General features: G+C 45.5%; 1 long non-coding RNA gene across 2 annotated transcripts in view; it reads right to left on the reverse strand.

The window, feature by feature from the left end:
- Positions 1-11,002: 11,002 nt before the first annotated feature.
- The window catches only part of LOC119251652 (uncharacterized), an 81,470-nt gene continuing 72,986 nt past the window's right edge, over positions 11,003-19,486 (reverse strand). The window contains exons 5-6 of one of the 2 annotated variants that reach the window (XR_008552985.1): positions 17,093-17,236; positions 11,003-11,114 (exon numbers count right to left, since the gene is read on the reverse strand). This is a non-coding gene — a long non-coding RNA (uncharacterized LOC119251652). Of the gene's footprint in view, positions 11,115-16,955; positions 17,237-19,486 lie in introns of those variants that run through there. The other variant, XR_008552984.1, reaches the window with a different exon arrangement.

Below are 19,486 nucleotides of genomic sequence, written 5' to 3' on the forward strand. Positions count from 1 at the left end.
GTTAAATGATGAAAGTGGAATATAAAACCCCGGAGACATTTATAATTCCATCATAGAAGAAAAAATGAAATAATCCTTATGTGTGTGAAGACCAGAACAGAAAAATTATTACTTTGCATCAGGTGGAATATTATAAGCAGTGAAATTAGGCTCTAGCTGCATCCAATGTGGGTTAATCTTGCCTACATACTGTTGAAAGTGCCAAGCTAAGAAAATAAACATAATGTGATTTACTTTAATGTTAAATACTAGACAAAATTAAAATCATTTTCATTATACATTTCATGATACATTCTTAGGTGATATAATTTAGATGAAGGAGGAAGAAGATAATGAAAGAAGAAGATTATGATGTGTTGTGATTTTATATTTCTTGACCTGGTCAGCTGGAGGGAGTTCATTTTGTAATTCTCAAACTCTACATCTTTACTACCTGTGCTTACACACAATGAACAATATTGGAAAATATCAGGAAGAGAGTAAGCTAACTCATACCAGTATGTATGTTTTGATGGAAAAATCATAGTTGACAATATTGTTCATTATATTACTTTTCAAAATTTCTATAATGTGCACACTCCCTTTTATTATCAGAACCAGTAAACTGAAGCTAATGAAAAAACATCATTGCTGAAATTGCCTCCCTGCTCCATAGCAGGAGAGCTGTAACTGGTAATTTTTTTTTTTTAAGTCTTCAGAATTCCAATGCGGTTATAGAAAAACATTTCAGGGTGGAAATATGGACTCCTGCTGGTCAAGCAGGCACGAGCAGAGCAGCAGCATTTGGAGTGTTAATGCCAAGGTCACCTCGTTGATTTTAGTGACGGGGTTTGGGCTTCTAGCCTGAACCATGCTCCTGCTAGTTTTCAAATCCAAGTAACACATTTTACCATTTTTGTTCATTTTTAAATTTAGAAAATTATTCTGTTTAATACACGGCTTTGGGTAGCTTGAGTTTAAAAAAACACAAACAACAGTGAAATAAGACAGGAGTTCAAAGTCTGGGCCCTTTCAAACTTTCCAAATAAAAGAGCTCTGTAAGTCGGATATACCTATGGGGAGAAGACAAAATTAAGAATGGAGCCATGACATTTCATCAAACATAATTTTATATAACTGAAAGAAACTTCCTGGGGGTAGTGAATTTTCTTCACAAAAAGAAAAAGCAAACGGGACACAATGAAGTTCCTGTGTCCAAATTAACTTGTCCCACATCAGTCTAACTCCAGTGTTCTGGCAAACGCTTGCTTTCATTTTCATCTCATCCTAGAGCTCAAATCCTGACTCATTTCAGCAGAGACTCCACAGGCCACGGGAAAGACTGTGACATTACAACACTCCCTGACACACTTTTGTGGTATTTCCACATGAGTCTTATTCGGGGCAGGCCTGCACACCATACAGGTCAGAAGCACCATAACCCTAAGACACTGTTGCTAAGATTCAAATAGGAAAAAGGAAGACTCCTGATGTACAGCTGATGGGGTGGGGGGGCATGAGAAGAGGATGGTGTCAGGCAGGGCTACCTAGAAAGCAGCTAATCTGAGGACTTACCCTTGAGGACTTATCCTTAGCCTAAAATAGAAGTGGGGGGGGGGCGCAGAGAAATGAGAGTGAGCAGGTAAGAGAGGCCGGGGGCCTTGGGAAAGTGGGGCAGACAGCAAGAGTCTCAAACTGCATTCAGAGGCTTGGACTTAGAGACAGCGGGAACCAATGATGGACTTTAAGGCCTTGAATAAGGACGTGACACGTAGGTTTGCCTTTTGTAAGGGGCAGTGAGGCCAGAGGGAGGCTGCAGACGGCCCTCGGGACCGTTTGGTTCTTTCCTTTTCTCTCCCCAGCTCTGCACAGACAGCAGAGCGTGCTGAAGACGTGAAGTCAGCCCACCCAAAACCAGTAATAATATGCTGTTGCTCTCCTGTTAGCAAAGTCAGACAAAAGTGGAGTTTCAGAAAGCGCAGTCCCCTGGAAAAATGGATGAAAAAGGCCCTGAAGTTTTCAATGGAGGGTGGCCAACTTTCAAGACTTGTGTATTTTAAATGACACACGTGACCAGAGAGACGGGGCTGAGATGGGGTGCTATGTATTAGCGATGTCACATTTTCCAGTTTTATGTAAAATTTCCTCACTTCATTCCCACATTTGATTACTTTATGAACCACACCAATACTCTACTGGAATTCAAAAGCAGTGTAAGTGCAACATGTCATCTGGGTGTCACTATAAAGCAGCTGACAAAGAACAATCCTACTAGAGTTCCATCCAAGGCAAGGTGGGAGAATTTCATAATATTATCATAACTTGTCATCTATTATGTAAGAAAACACCTTTTATCACTGAAATATTCTGTCTTCATCTCCTGCAAACAGACCTATTGTGTCCTTAAAAAAAAAAAAAAACCTAGTTTTTTTATCCTGATTTTAAAATGTTCCATAATTGGGAAAAGGGAACACAGCTAGATGATACTCACTATTTACATGCAATTTACTTTAATTCATTTCAATTTGGGGATAAAATTTTTTTTGGCAGATCAAAATGAGAAAATTATATACGCACGGGACTTATGATTTGGGAATGACCCATAAATAAAGTGATTTTTAAATGCAATCACAAATCTTGATTAACATGGATTCTTTTTCATTGTTATGTCACAGTAAAAGCTAAATAAGTCTCATTTACCTGAGCATCTTGTTCAACCTGAGCTTTGTCCACACCATCATCAGGGTCTCTATTAGCCTAAATTAGAAAATGTGTCAGTGTATTGAACCTCAGGAGCATTTTCATCCAAAAGGAGAAATGGCTCCATCTAAAGGTACATAAAGCTTTTCCTCTTAGGAAGAACATGTTTTTATAAAGATTGTAACAATTCTGCAAGATTTCACTTTATCAAACATCACTGTGCAAATCCAAAATGACCCAGTTGATTTGAAATTCAAATATAATGATATTTAAAAAAAAAAAAAAGCACCTCTGAGTTAGCCATTAAAAGTTTAGGTCAGATGTTCCAAAACAACCAAATTCAGGCAGCACATGCCAGGATCCAGCAAGGATCAGAAATGGTTAAAAGAGGCAGCAGTCCTTCTGCCCACCTGTGGCTATGCAGGTGCTTCCCTTCACCAACTCTCTCCCTCTGCAGGGCAGCAGCTGTCTGCCTTGCCGTGACCTGCACCTGCCGGGGCTTCTCTTCACTGACCTCCCTCAGCGGAGGCCTAGCTCCTCAAGGCCGCCCGCCTGCAACCATGCAGGCCTCTCGCAGCAAACCTGTCCCTTTGGGGCAGCTCTTCCTACCCGCTAGTGTCTATGCAAGTGTCTTTTACTCTTCTGTCCCTTTTCTAATAAACCTGCCCTTTAACTGTTTAAAAAAAAAAAAAAAGAAATGGTTAAAAGAATTTGAAGTGAATTTACCTAACCATATTCAGGCCAGTCAGGTTTCAGATTTTTTAAAAAGTCATTTTAATTACTTTCTAGTGTCCTTGGGTTGCATCCTCAAGTGTCCCCACCACATCACCTTGCAGGCTTGAGCCATAATCTGCAATGGAATAATTTCCAACTTATTTACAACTTCTCTTCAACTAGGAAAAAAAAAATATCCTTCCCCATTGATCAAATGGGAATGACATAAATAAGGAAATGCTTGATTCACATAGATGTTCTCGAGGATCCCCGAGTGCTCTAAATGCTTTCCCTGCGTGGCTAACAGAGACCAAATCATCTGCTAACTGGCTGGTCATGATTTAGACTAGAACCAAATGCTTTTTGCTCATGTTGTGTCCTAGAAAGGAGAAGGGGAGCAAGAGCAGCACAGAAAGAGGAAATTTACCCTCCTTCTAGCTCCTTCTACACAGATCTGAGGCCACACGTGCCGTAGAAGTGACAGACTGCAGAATTTTCCTATCAAGGAAAGCATGTTATTTTAATTTGTGAACCAATGATTCTATTTGCAAATGATACACTTTGAATTTCTTTTTTTTTAAGATTTATTGATTGATTGATACATACATACATACATACATACAAGCACTGGGTACAGTCAGAAGCGCAGGAGGGTGAGAGAATTCACCAGAGCCAGAGCGGAGAGCAGAGCAGGCAGAAGGACCGAAGTACACTGCTGAGGGGAGCAGCGGGCGGCAGGAGAGGTCTGCGCGCCATGTGGGACCCTCCTCCGGTGGCCGGGGAGCAGCCGGGGATTGAACCGGCGCTGCAGAGGCTGCGGGCAGCTTCGCAACCCAGCGCTCAACCGCTGTGCCACCGGGGAGGCCCCACTTTGAATTTCTTAAACACACCATGGAGACACATGTGATAGCAACTACATAAGAGGGATGCTGCTGAAGCTTTTGTCTCTTTGATAGTTTTTTTTCTTTTCTGGAGGAATCGAGGCAAGTGTAAAATGCCTGTTGCTCTCTGGTGTCAAGGAAACTTCTATGCCTGCGGCCTGGTCATTTCTACTTGCAAAAGCCAATGTCTCCAAAGGTGACAGCCTTCATTTTCCAAATCCAAGACAAAACAGTGAATCTAAAGAGAGATTTTTCAAATTAAACATGATGTTTTAGGTACATCGCTCGGTAACTCTCTCGCTCACCTTTACTAGTGATAACTAGAAAATTCACTGGGCAGTGGAGGGAATGGGCAGAGAAGTCCAGAGCCAAGGGAAAGGGGCTGATGTCAATGTAAAGGGACACGTGGGCACCGGCACGTGGGCACAGCCCTTGGGAGGGCCTCACCAGTGGCAGGGAAGGGCGGGAGGGACGAGCCCTCACCCCCGTGGAGCCTCCCTCAAGGTCTCCCAGACCTAGAGGTGGAGGCGGAGGTCCTGGGACGTGAGGGGCCAGGTGCTCCTGAGTTACCGGATCCAAAGAAACCAGTGCTTGAGTCCATGACCTGGTCTAAGGTCACCTCGTTGCCTTGACCATCTAAATTTTGAAAGTAACCACTCAATCTTCCCATATTACCCTGGCAGGAATGAGAAGCACCTCTACAAGTGAGGCTTAATCTCGTCACCTCTGTCTCCCAGAGGAGGCAGATCCTTGATCCTGTTCAGTCATTCATCTGTTAATATCTCACATAAAGGCCTAACCGAACAGCCCTGCCCTCAGACAGTGAAGCTTGATTCAGCTGAACCGTCAGGTAGCCACTCAGTAACCTGAGCTGGGGGAGGGGCCGTGTTCCCAGGTCCCACTTAGTGAGGGCGGCTGCGTGGCCAGGTGACACTCTGTGACATGGAAGGCAGAGGGTTCAAGAGAGACACTTGCATAAGAAGTGCTTGCTTCTTGGCTTTGGACTGGTACCTTGGCCTTGAGGGACTAAAGAAGACAAGTGGAGAGACAGAAACATTTGAAAGAGACTTGTGGGTGGGAGACAGGCAGGAAGGTGGAGGATGGCAGCCATTATCTTGATTTGTAGATTTTGCTACTTTCATCTGAGACTTGCCTGGCTCCGTCTGCCCACCCCCATTTCTGTGACTCCCCATCATAGGGTGTCTTAGACTGTAGCAAGCTTTTGGGCCTCTGTGGCCCTGCTCTGGGCGAGCTCTGTTTGGCTGGGCATGATTTACCCATGAGTGGATTTAACTATTCTACTTTCTTCTCTTCTCTCTCAATGCACACTAAGTCTATTAAAGTGATTTTACACCAAGGGTCCTTTTGTCTTTTTTTTTTCTTTTAAATTTTTGCATAGAAGAACTGGGGTATAGTCAGAGGTGCAGGAGGTGAGAGGATTCACCAGATCCAGAGTGGGGAGACAGCAGGCAGATTGACTGAAATCCACTGCTAAGGGAAACAGCAGGCGAGACAGGAGAGGTCTGCTGCGCTGTATAGGGGTTGGTTCCCTGGCCGGGGATCGAACTCAGGCCGTAGTGGTGATAGCAGTGTGACTTAACCCCTAGGCCACCAGGGAGGCCCCATCTTTGTGTACACAGATGGCTGAACCCTGTTAGATAATGTAAGTTTGAAAGCCCCCGGGGCTGCTCCTGGATATATATTCTGTACTCAACCTAGAAACCTATTCTGCTAACAGAAGCCATCAGATTATCATAGCAGTGCAGGGAGTACTTTTGAACAAATGAGATTCATAAATTAAAAGCATGATAACCACTGAAATTAAAACACTGGTGTCCATGGGATAAACAAATACAAAATCCAATGTGGCACAGAGACAATGTCATAGTCACTCTTAAACAAGGAAGGAAATTCTGATACTTGCTAAAACTTGTAGAAAACTTAGTCACTATAGTAAGAGCAATAAATTACCTAGATACAAAAGGACAAATGTAGATACTCACTTAGGTATGTATCCATAGTAGTCAAATTCAGAAATAGAACTTAGAATGTTCTGTCTCCAGGAGACTGGTCTCGCAAATCAGTCTTCCCAGGAATGGAGCTTTGGTTGGTTTTATGGGGTTGAAGAACAAATATATAAAAAGCCAGGGGATGAGGGGAAAGAGCTGGTGTTTAATGGGTAGAGTTTCAGGGGGGAATTATAAGGCTCTGGAGAGTGGAGATGCCCAGCTCACCTCCTCCTCATGCTTATAACCAAATTACCCCTAAACCAAGGCAGCAGCCTATGTGCCCACTGAGAGGCCTGGGTCAGGAGGATGTGGACGGTTCATGCAATGGGACACTATTCAGCCACGTGGAGAGACAGAATACCACCAGTGACAACAAAATGGAAGGAATTTGAGGGGCTCTATAGTAAAGCCAATCAGAATGACAAAGAGAGATGTTGGCTGTTTATGTAGTAGGTGAGAATACAAAGTAAAATACTCATAAAAACTACTGAACTCAGAAACAAGAGTGGTTTCTGAGGTGAAGAGGGAAGGGGTAGAGAGAAAAGGCCAAAGGGAAAAATGTCAGGTACTGCTGGGCCTCCCCTAGTGGTACAGGCAGTTGAGCGCAGCGCTGTGAAGCTGTCCACAGCCTCCACAGCCTCTGCAGCGCGGGTTCGATACTATCCCCCCAGCGAGGGTCCCACATGGTGCGACAGACCTCTCCTGTCACGCCGGGCTGCTCCCCTCAGCAGTGTATTTCATCAGTCTGCCTGTTCGGTTCCCCACCCTGGCTCTGGTGAATACTCTCCGGTGCTTCTGACTGTACCCCAGTTCTTGTATAAATAAAAAAATAAATCTTTAAAAAAAATGTCAGGTACTAATAGGTATGAGGAAGAAAAGTTCTGGAAAATAGATTGTGGTCACAGAGATGCTATTGTAGATTGTGATCTCTGAGGAGGGAGTTATTTGACAATGACCCAAATGAAATGCTACCATGGGTGCTTCAAACAGAGAGAGCCTCAAGGGCAAAAGCCCTAACATTGAAAATGTGTCTTATTTTTTTGTAATGTCAATAGAACCAATGGGGGAAGGGGAACCATTAAGAAATCAAAGCTGAAATATTGGTTTGTTTTCATCATGGTTGTATTGTAATTCACCATAAAGATGATAATTTCATTTTTTCTTTGGTTTAATACCACCCAAGAACTCAGCTCCATATCTGAGGAAGCAAACTCTTCAGCGCCCATGCAGGTAAATGAATGATGGAGGTGGGAAAAAAAAAGGATGAGCACGAAAACCTAAGTGAAGGGTTAATTAGTGTTAAAAAGAAAAGACCACCCAGATTGTATGTCCTGCATGCACATTAAATCCAGCAAGGCTGTGAAAATGAGCAGAAACAGCTTCCAAAAAGAGAAGATCAGAAAGGAATAAGATGTTTTCACGAAATTGAGGCAGGTGGTCAAAACTGAAATGGGCCTTTGGATTGGATTGTAACATGGGAACCATGATGATAACTCCTTGGAGGCTATGTGGTGGGTCCCTAGAATACTTTGGATAAATACAAAATGGAAAACTATGATGGAAACACCACAGAATGTTTCATGTTAAGTCAAATACATGGTAAAGTTGGAATGTGAGTATAAGACAAGGGTACCTGTACTGTTATTACAGTTTTCTGTGCTTTATATAAAGCCACACTTATATGGACAACTAATCTTTGACAAAGGAGCAAAGAATATGCAATGGAACATGGACAGTTTGTTCAATAAATGGTGCTGGCAAAACTGGACCGCCATGTGTAAAAAAATGAAACTAGACCAATACCTCTCACCATGCACAAAAATCAACTCAAAATAGATAAAAGACCTGGACATAAGACCTGAAGCCATAAAATATATAGAAGAAAATATAGGTAAAACACTACAAGACATACATCTCAGTAACATCTTAAAGGCTCATCATCCAAAGCAAAGAAAGTTAAGGAAAAGATAAACACCTGGGATGACATCAAATTGAAAAGCTTCTGCACAGCAAAAGAGACATTAACCAAAACTGATTGGGAAAAAATATTGGCACTCCATAGAATTGATAAGGGACAGATCACAAAGATCTACAAAGAACTCACACGACTCACTAAAAATAAACAATCCAGTCAAGAAATGGGCAGAAGAACTTGAAACAACCCAAGTGCCCTAAAATAGATGACTGGATCAAGAAGATGTGGTATGTATACACAACGGAATACTATTCAGCAATGAAAAAAGATGAACCCATGCCATTCGCAGCAACACGAATGGAGCTATAAGGAATTATGCTCAGTGAAATAAGTCAGAAGGAAAAAGGAAACCATTGGATGGTTTCACTTATAGGAGTGTTACAGGGCAGGGAGAGGGGTACCCGAGACCCTGCAAACTTGCCTGCTCTAAATAGGTTCTGCCATTCACCGCATCAACACAAAACATATGAGACTTTAATGGGAAGGAACTTTAATACAACTAGGAAACAATACAGGAAAGGCAAAGAATCTAGTTTCTAAATCAAGCACCCAAAGTGACCCGTCCCCTCATGGGTAAAGGCCCCAAAGCCTGCCACAAGTCTAAAGCGTCTTCCAGTGGGGTCCCACAGAAAAGGGTCAGAAACAACCAGACAAGCCCGGAAGGAAAAGAGCAAAATCAAAATCAAGATAAAAGCTGCCATTGTCACCTCCCCACGGGACTCTCACCCACATCTGTGTCACCCGTCCATGACCACAAGGCAAGCGCAGTTTCTTCACGTGTCTCTCTGCTCCATGTGCCTCCTCCAGGTCTCCTTCTGGCTCCATCCTGCTTCCTCCTTCCTCAGTCTCCTCTGCAGCTTCTTCTCTCCCTGCTCAGCTCCACCCTCCATTTGGGTGAGGCAGGGAACCTGGAACCTCCACCTTTCCTGGGGACCACCCTGTTACAGGAGGAATATAGGGGAATCAAATAAGACATCAGTGTAAGAAAATAATAACAATACAAAACACAGCACAACAAAACAGACACTTATAAACCAGAGACATCCTGCAGGGCAGGAGGCAGGAGAGGGATCAGAGGGAGGGAGGAGCCCAGGGGACTGAGGTGATGGTGCACGGTGCATTGGGGAAGGAAACTCTACGGGGACTCCACCTGAGGGGGGGGCAGGAAGCAAATATTGTTTAAAAATGAACAATGATGTAAAAAATAAAAAGAAGTGAAAAAAAAAGTTTTCTGTGCTTTTGAAGTAAAGTAAATTACTTTTCAATGCCTCTCCAGAAAAACAAAGCAGGCAGTGAAATGCATTATGGAGCACAAGCTCTGATCAGATCCAAACCATCCAGTGTTATGGAGTTAAGTTTCTTTTCAGATTACACAAGTTATTAAGAGGCACTGTGGGAAGATTTTATTAATAGATAGTATATCTTCAGTGTTGCAGATGACCCAGGTTGTGGTAGAAAAAGTAGTTTTTAAATTCTAAATTTCTACAGCACACACACTCACACAAAGAAAAAAAAACATTAGAAGAAAGTGATACCGGAATTGTCAGGCCTAGTCTCCCAGCCAGGAACAGATCCCAGGCTGCAGGGCAGCGCTGAGCCCCGCCACTAGACCCCCACGGGTTGGTGTCTCAGGAAGCCGCAGCAGGAACTTCGCAGACATTCAGGCCAGCAAGCGAGAAGAGGCAGGTGTGTTTAGAGAAAGAAAAAGTTTATTGAGGAGAAAAAGAACAGAAATAAAGCTGGACTCCCAGGCCAGGGAACCAGGCCAGGGAGGGGCAAGGAAGCCCAAGTGGAGTCGTGTCTCAGGGAATATAGACCTTCTTTCCGTCATTATTCTAAAGCCCCACCCGTCTCTCTGTGATGGGTTAGTTCTCAGCTGTCTCACTTCATCTGCTACTGAGCGGGGGATCTTCACATTCCTTACCTAACAGGTCTGTCTTTCCCCATTTGTTGCATCTTTATCTTTATGGCCCAGTCCTCTGGATGGGCATCCCTGCCTTGAAGTTAAACAGCTGCCCTTCTAAGTTGTCCGTAAATTAAACCACTCTCCATTTCTCCAATCTCTGCCTCCCTTTACCACCTGAAGGAAACCAGGACCAGCGTTAACAATGTTGTCCTTGGTCCTGGCATGTTTGTTTTTCCAGGTGGAATTAGTTACACTCCTCTTGCTGCCCTTATCTCGGAAGCCTTCCTCAATTCTCCGAGGTCCCCTCCTGCACTGTCCCTAAAGCTGCCTAATTCCTAGCTTGCCCTGAGTCTCAAAAGGAATTCAATAAAGTTACAGAACACAAAATACCTGGGAAAATAATTAATGAAGCAGAAGAAAAACTATAAAATACTGCTGAAAGAAATTGAAAATATAAATAAATGGAATGATATTCTGTGCCCATGACTGAAATAATTAATATTACTGAAAGGTGCAGACTTCCCAAAGTAAACCATAGAGACAGTGCAACCCTGATCAAAATTCCAACGGCCTTTTTCACATTAACAGGACTAACTATCCTGAAATTATTAGCAGCTGGGTGAGGGCCACCCCAGGGTCCCCATAAACCTGTACATTCTAAATAGATTCTGTTATCCACCACATCAAGACAAAACATGCTCTAGTGCATAAGACCTTGGGTGGAAAGGAAACTTCAATAAAATTAGTGTGTAACAATTTGTGTGCAATAAAGAGAAAGAATATAGTTAAAATAGCTTCCAGATGAAGCACCCAGAGTTACCCATCCCCCTGTGGTAAATACCCAGCATGTTGGTCCAAAGCAGGGCCGCTGAGGCCCGGAAGCTTGCCCCAAGTCTAAGGCCCCTTCTGATGAGGATCCGCAGGAAAGGGGCAGAAGGGGCCAGGCAAGTCTGGAAGGAAAGGAGCAAAATCAAAATCCAGATTAAGAGAGAGGCTGCCATGGTCAGCCTCCCCATGAAAGGGAACCGCTAAGCAAATAAAATCTTTCCTGTTTCCTAAAGAGTCACAGGCCTGGTGCAGTAAATAATGCAAAGTAATTGTAAATAGCAAGTTTGCGTCCTTAATAAGCATATCTAAAGGAGGTGATGTGGCCTGGATGATTAATTTCCCGGGGGCCATCCTCTGGTATCTGCATTTTCCCCCCTTTTGTCAAGAACTTTGTGCTCACTGACCGAGGTTATCACTGTAAGATGGTTATGTGTAAAAGAGACTCTTTGTCCTTTGTCTCTAGACTGGTGCTCAGACCTTACAGGGCTGCCCAGGTTTGGGACCTCATGCCTGAGCAATAAAGCTTCTCCTGACCTCACCATTCCTGAAGTACCGCTTGTTTTTCCCCTGCCTGGGTAAAGGGCTAGAATTTATTTCTGCAACACCCACAGGTCTCTGTCTCTTGCAAGGGTCTCCATCCATGTCTCCCAAGTTCAAGTCCAAGGCTGAAAAGCAGGCCTGGCTTTCTCCTCCACATGGCTGTCTTCTCCCTGCCCTTTGCTGCTTCTGCTGCTCAGTCCTCCCAGTCATTTCTAGCTTCACCTCCCTTCCCAGCTCAACCCTTTCGTAGCTGGGGGCACAGAACCCTGAACTTCCCCTTTCCTTGGGGATGACCCTGTTTTACAAAAACTTTCTGGCAGCACAAAGGACAGGGAAGAACCAAAACACTCTTGAGAGGGAAGCTGGAGGCTTTTTGCTCCCTGGCTTCTAACTTAATTGGATGCAAGTCTCCACTAAAGTTAGACGGTGTATTAGATAATTAAAGTGAGGACTTGAACCCAGGAAGCAGGCTGACAGATTTTCTTCCCAAAAAGCAGAGCTTGAATTTAGTTTCTCTGCACAGGAGAGTGAGTCACGGGCTCTGAGAATGTCACTGTTCTGCAGGGGAGAGAATGTTAGGGGGAAAAGGCTGTCCCAAAGCTAATTCCATACAGGCTTTGTGGACTCCACCCCCACCCCAGGCCAAAGCCAAAGACACCGGGAACTCCACATCCCATCCCCACCCAAGGGAAGGTGGCTGGGACCTGAGGGTGGGGTTCAGCAGCCAGGTGGATAGAAAAGGCAGACACGTGGGCTTTGGGGGGGGGGGTCCCCCATTTTGGCTCTCCGCCAGCTCGCAGCATCCAGCCAGCTGAGAGTGCCTTTGGGTTTCCAGGTCGGCGGATCGGGTAGGACGCGTTAAAGACTTTATTTCCCTATTTTCTCCCTGAGTTGTACATTTTCCTTATTTCCTTTTCCCTTGTAAATAGACCTTTTATTAACCCTTCTGTGTGTGCCTGTGGTGGAGTATTCATAAGTCCCTTTTAAGCGCGCGGGTGAGGACCCACAGCCAGGAACCCGTTTAATATCGGGGCTGCTCTATAACAAGACCATTCCAGGCCGCCCCGACCTCGCCAGGTGCTGATGCTGGAGGGTTCAGTCTCCTCCTTTCTACAGAACACCCCGTGGAGAGGCCAAGGCTGAGTGCCCCGGGTTCAATCTTCACCCTCCGCCTCCAGGGGCGACAGCGGGGTGAGGAGCCCGCCCGGCTTCCCCTTGGGGACAAATGCCCGGGACAGAACAGGGGGGGCTGCTCAGGCCCGGCGTCTGGGAGGCGGCTTTGCCCTCCCGCCTGCTACACCCGGGGCTCAGAGCGGGGCCGCCAGCCCCAGACTATGTTACCTGTGGTCCCCAAACTCTAAGGTCCAGCCACCGTGATAAACACTCAGGGCAGCGGAGCGGAGCCCAGAAACCACCCCAGGTGCCTCCGGTTCAGCAGCAGGCGCCGGGGAGGGGGCAGCGCGCGCAGAAGGGGCCTCTCCAGCCGCGGGGGTGGGACACGGGGGTCACGCTCAGGAATGAACCCGGACCCCTAAGTTCCTCCAAGCCTAAGAATAAGCCCATTAAAGCTCCCCAGTTTCCCATGTGCACTGGGTCCTCCAAGGGGGACCCCCCGCGCAGTCAGGCACCCACAGGGACAAGTTCTCACCGCGCCCTCGCCTTTGGCTCAGCTCCTCCTCTTTCCACGCAAGGAGCCCCCACATCGAAGCGCAGATGCGGCCTCCTCCGCGCTGGGTCCAGAAGAGACCAGGTTCCCCTCCGGCACCAAGTGCTCTCCAAACTGGGGGAGCAGCCCGCTGCAGAGAGACCTGCGTGGGCTGCGCGCATGCACTGGTCAGAGGGGCCGCGCAGGTGCCGCGGGCAGGTTGGGGTGCGCAGGCTGGACACACCCCCAACACGCTCCTGGGGGCCACGCCCGCCCAGCAGGCCCGCTGTACCCTGAGAGTTTGGAGGCAAGTTATCCACGTCTTCTCCAAAAATACTGTCAATGAAAATTCCAGGAGGCCACTAAAATGGCAAACTGGGTCTACTTGGATTTTAAAGCTTGCTCAGGTTATTCAGCAGCGACCATGATGATTCAACCAACCCGACCCTCACCGGGGTGCGCAGATTCAGGCCTCGCTCTGCGCTTTGCCCAGCCCCGGGGCCTCGCTCGCTGCAGCATTTGTCACCATCCTCTGCTGTCCAGCAGTACCCGTCGCCGCCTCTCTGAGTATTTTTTTAATTTTTTTTTTAAGATTTTTTTATTTGTGCATACAAGAGTTGGGGTACAGGCCAGAGATGGGGGGTGAGAGGATTCACCAGAGACAGAGTGGGGAGCAGAACAGGCAGACTGACGAAGTACACTGCTGAGGGGAGCAGCGGGCGAGACAGGAGAGGTCTGCTGCACCATGTGGGTAGCTCCCTGGCCAGGGGGAGAGCCCCGCGATAAGAACTTGTGCTGCAGAGGCTGTGAACAGCTTTACAGGTTGCGGCTTAACCCCATGTGCCAGCAGGGGGGCACTGTTGGCATTCTTATTAATACCATCTTAAAGAAAGTGATTGGCGCAATGTGTAAATTCTTCCTGAAATGAGATTCCTGCTCTCCATACAGATGATTCTCAGTAATAACTATCATCTAAAACTTTTTAAGTGCTTATGAACCCAAAGTGCCACTTGACCCCAAACAACAACTGTGGTTTTGCTGTTACAATCATTTTTCTTAAACAAGGAGAAATAGGAACACCATGACCTACGGCTTCTGTTGGCTGTTCAGTTTATGTCTGCCACACGTGTTCTGCTTGTCGGTAAATGTATTCATTACCTAAAGGAGAAAGTTAATTAAATTTGAAAAAAAAAAGCACTTAAATCTGTTCCTTCAGAATGTAAGAGTGTGAGCTCCATAGATAGGACAGAGGAGGAAGAGAAGACCTTGAGGAGGCACATGGAGCAGAGAGACATGTGAAGAAGAAGTCGTGCTTGCTTCTCGGCCTTGGACTTACACCAGGGACTTGGGGCACCTGAAAGGGGACACTTGACAGAGACAGAGACGTGGGTGAGAGACCAGGGGGAGGTTGCCAATGGTAGTCTTTATCTTGACCTGGATTTTGATTTTGCTCTTTTGCTTCCAAGCTGACCTGACCCCTCTGTCCCTTTCCTGTGGTCCCACCGGCCCCCAGAAGGCTCCCTAGACTTGGGGCAGCTTTCAGGCCTAGTGGCCCTGCTTTGGGCCAACCCTTTTGACTGGGCATGTGCCACGAGGGGATGGGTAACTGGGTGCTTGATTTGGAAGCTAATCTTCCTTCTCTTTCTCTTCTTTTTATTGCACACTCATTGTGTTGGTTTCTATTGAAGGTCATATGTGCTAGTAGTTTGTCTTTATGTGGCAGATGGCATTTCTTCTGCCCAATAGCAGATTTGGTGCCCAATGTGGAAGGAATTTAAGCCATCCATGGTTAGTCAGCCCTATGGAGAAAGTTGGCTTCCCCATGGCACTGGCTAACTGTAAGTGCAAAAGTGCTTTTTGTTTCTCTGCTGTGTGTTTCGGATACATGTAGATTTGCTTCCTGACCCTTACATTAGGTAAAGTGACTTGCTTGGACCTGTGCATACTTTGTGTATATGTGTGCAATTTGTTTCTGTCCATTTTCACTTGTGTTTTGACTCTACTATGGCTTAACGTATTTTTTTGTGTGGTCAAATTTATCAAGCTCATCTTTATAGCATCTGGAGTTTTAGTCATACCAAAAGTCCTTTTGCTGCTCAGCTCAGATGTTTATTCACGTTTTCTTCTTATTTGTGCAATTTCATTTTACATGTGAATCTCTGATTCATTTGGCAATTATTCTTGTGTATAGTGCCAGAAGTAGATCTAATTTTTAAAATGACTATCCAGTTAGCCCCAGTAATTTGGGGGTAACCTTTTTATTTTTCATCATAACTTAGGTTTCTATAGGCATTTGGGCCTGTCTCTGACTTCTTATTCCACTGGTCACTTGGTCTTTGTAGGCACTAGTACTGTGCTGCTGTGATAATAGAGCCCTTGTAGTCTGTATTAGTATTTTATAGGATTACTCCTCCTTGATACAAGATATATATTTAAAAGAGGTGTTGTAACAGAATATCTGTGGGCTGCTGGGAATGACCAAGTAGAGAGCTGGACCAAGAGAGAGGGTGGGTAAATGGCTGGGCAAAAGTGGAGATGGATTTGGGGCCTCCCCGGTGGCACACTGGGTTGAGCGCAGCGCTGTGAAGCTGTCTGTAGCCTCTGCAGCGTGCAGGTTTGATTCCTGGCCGGCCAGGGAGCTACCCACAGTGCGGGAGACCTCTCCTGTCTCGCTCACTGCTCCCCTCAGCAGTGTTTTCGGTCAGTCTTCCTGTTCTGCTCCCCACTCTGTCTGTGGTGAATCCTGTCACCCTCCCATGCCTCTGGCCTGTGCCCCAGCTCTTGTCCAAATAAAAACAAATCTTTAAAAAAAAAAAGTGGAGATGGATTCAAGAAGTCATCGATTTGTTGATAAGAATTCTCCTCTGATTTTGAACCACACTCACCAGTTGTGTGCGGGCAAGAGGAGGAGATGAGGGTGTGCCACGTGCAGAGGTGGCTTGGGGGTGACTGGGGGATTGCTTTATATTGCTGAGCCAACTTGAGGTTTGTGGTAAGTAAACGGAAAGTAAGACCGTTTGAATGGTTATGTGTTCTCCTTCTAACCTTATACAGAAGTTTGAGTTTGAGAGCTGAGTAAACAAGAAATTGAGGTTGAAGAGTTGGGATTTAGTCATCCAAGTATGACAAATGGAGAGAGGGGGCATGTAGAGGAAGGAGTGTGGGTACAAGTGAACAGAATGATGGGCCAAGGGTCCACATTGGGTGGAGGGGGAATGAGTCTGTGGTTGAGGTGGGTGGATGTGAAGAAGCTGGGAGTGTCAAGGGCTTAGAGATCCTGAAGGGGGTCTAAGAAAGCTTGGGGTCTTTGGAAGGGGAGTAATAATAATAATAATCCTGGGTAATGATCTAGAGTATGATCTCCAGAGGGGTGGATAAGGTAGCATAAAAGAAATGATGTCAACAATATACTTAAACACTGAAGATTTGCACTATTAGTGACAGAGAAGGAGAGCAGAACATTCTCATGAATTAGGGGCAGTGGCTACAGGAGGGTGGAGATGACTAGTCCATGAATCATTCCTCAAATACCTGAAGAGCTGTAGCCCTAGTATGCGCCAGTGCTGCCACCCCTACAAATCTCCTCATGGTATAAATTCTATTATGGAAAAGATCCTGGGATTCCTCTGTGGTATAGATGAGGTAAATGAAGAGTATGGTTGTCTTGTAAGAACTCAAGGCCTAAACTATCAAAGGGTTAAATAGGCAAAACCCTATTAAAACCACAGACACTGTGGCTGCATGGAGAGGCACAGAGCACCCCAAGGACAGACACCTTTGCTTCAAAATCAAAACCTTAGCTCTTTCTCCAAGAGTTCCCATGTGGAAAACAGCCCTCCTACTTCAAACTTCCTTTTCCACCCAGCTTCCTAAGATAGCCTCTGAAGTCAAATACTGCAGGACTATGGTTCCTACCAGGTGAACTGGATCTGATCCACCTTCAGAAGTCCAAATCTTCTGTAATTATCTCTGGCTTCATTGGTGGCCCCTGTGTGGCTTTGACCATGCAGCTGAGACTGTCCATACTGAAGTCAGATGACAAGAAAAACCCAGGTCTTCCTGAGGGAAAAATAATATGGAAGCCATTGATTGCAGAGGAAGCAGGAATTGTTAATGGACTTAACGATCGCATCCCTGTGTAAAGGGCAAATGAGACCTGTGGAGCAGAAGATCTTGGTCTTTGTTAAGAATGAAAGATTAACTCAACCAACTATGGTGCTAGAGATGAAAAGAGATCAATGTTATTTTCAGTCATAACACAGAGACATTTGGAAGTTTGTGTAGAGGTGGAAAAAAAGTGTGCCCTGGGATTAGGGGTCCATTGGCTTATGCTCACATGGAGTGAGAACAGGCAAGGAAACTCTTCTTCTATGCTACGTCTCAGAAGATCCTTGTGTGTGGGGGGAGGTAATGGGCTGTCAGCTCTTCCTTTTACACTGTAATCTACCAATGGAATTGACATCCAAGGTTAATTAGACGGGACTCGGATTGGGGTTGAATAGGGGGATATGAGGGGGAGGGGAGGTTTCAGACAGCTATACCCTCTGGGCTCCTTGACTCAGAGAGAGATGGTGCTTGGGGATTACCAACTCCTAATCCCCATCTGAAAGCTATGCCTCAGATTTTGTAGAAACACACACACACTCCAAATACAGGCATATCCTCAGCTTCAGAAACCCAGTTGTCGTTTTTCTCACCCAGACCTAAGCAGCAGCTATAGACCCTCTACTGAGGTCCTAAATAAAAGAGAAGCACCTCGTTAAACAAAGATCATTCTTTGAACCCCAAACACTAACGTTTGCTAAAAAAATACAGATCTATGGAAATATCCTTTTATAAATAAAGGCTCCCCAAATCCTGCATCTCCCAGTTTTTGGAGGATTATGTGTGTTTACAACAACCAGCTGTAGGCTCAGCACCCACAGGTTGCAGAACAAGACAGAGGATCCTATATGGAAACTCTGCTTAATTCGGGTGGTTTTGGTCACACCCCTCCCCAAGACACACACATATACAAGCATATGCACTGTCCTTTTCTAACTGGGACCGGCTTACTATACTTCAGACACTGCTGACATCTTAGCTTTTGCTCCCTATGTCTCATCTCTCCTTTTCCTGGTTGATCGACCTCCTTTTCCTGGCATATCTTTTGGTCTCATGTCCCCACTCAAGCCTGTCTTTGGAATCGTAGGCAGTTGATTATATTATCCTGTTTATATATCCATTAAGGTCTGTTCTGTTAGTCATGAGAGACAAGAATGACAGCCTTGAATTTACAGGCATCACAGAATTTTGCTCTGTGTAAGTATGTGTGCTCTTGAAGAGCTGTCATTAGCTGACTTGCCTCTTTATTGTGCAACTGACCACAGACAAATTTGATTTCGCTCTTCTCTTTTGGCTTGACTCTTACTTGTATTACCTGAGGACCTTTACACATTAAGTTTTGGAGGCTCTAGAAGCACAGGGACCCTGATCCCTCATCAGCCTAAAGACAATGTGAGACAGATTCTGAAGCCCCAGTCAGGGAAGAAGCTTCAACTATGGATCAGACATATGGGAAATTTCAGACATATGCTTATCATATCTCACAGGGCCGTTTGGGCCAAGTCTTTGGGCATCAACTTCCTCAGGTATAGAAGTAGACAGCGTACTGTCACCGGTGAGTATTGTAAGGATTCGATGGTGTGATGTGAGTCCAGTGAGCACCATGCTCTTTCTGGTTCCAGTGACATGTGCTTTCTGTTTCACTGTGGGTTGAGAGTCTTGCAAATAAAATTCTTAATAAACCGTCAGTGCTTTTGCGCCTGATGTTCCCTCGCTGCCATAACCATCAGCCAGGAGCACTGTCTTCTCTGCTCTTCCTCGGCAGCTGCTGCAGGTCTGTTCAGGTGGGGGAGACCTCTCCTGGCCTTCTTCAGAACCATCATTTGTGCGATTTCCCCAGGGCTACAAACAGCAAGGAAATGAGGGAAAGCAAGCAACATCTGCTACTAAACAAATACCATCATCTTACAAATGACTTGTCTCTGGGATAATGATTCTTGCATATGTGGAGCAGAAGGGAGTCGACACCAGAACCAATATCCTAGAATAACCACCTGAAAGGCAGCCATAGGTGTCTGTAGTTACTGACAGTCCTACGGTATCTGTAGTTAAATTCCTTTTTGGGAAAAAGTACAGGGGCTGATGTTCGTAGCTTTTAGTCACACCAGACAGAAAGTTAACCCCTTGCTCTCGGTTTGAAGAGCAGAATTCTGCGAACATAGTTATGTTAGTGTCTCCTGCCTTATTCCTTTGCACTGGCAAACA

The sequence above is a fragment of the Talpa occidentalis genome, unplaced genomic scaffold, assembly GCF_014898055.3.
Source record: "Talpa occidentalis isolate TD23 unplaced genomic scaffold, MPIMG_talOcc4v2.1 talOcc4.2, whole genome shotgun sequence".
Taxonomy (NCBI): Eukaryota; Metazoa; Chordata; class Mammalia; order Eulipotyphla; family Talpidae; genus Talpa; species Talpa occidentalis.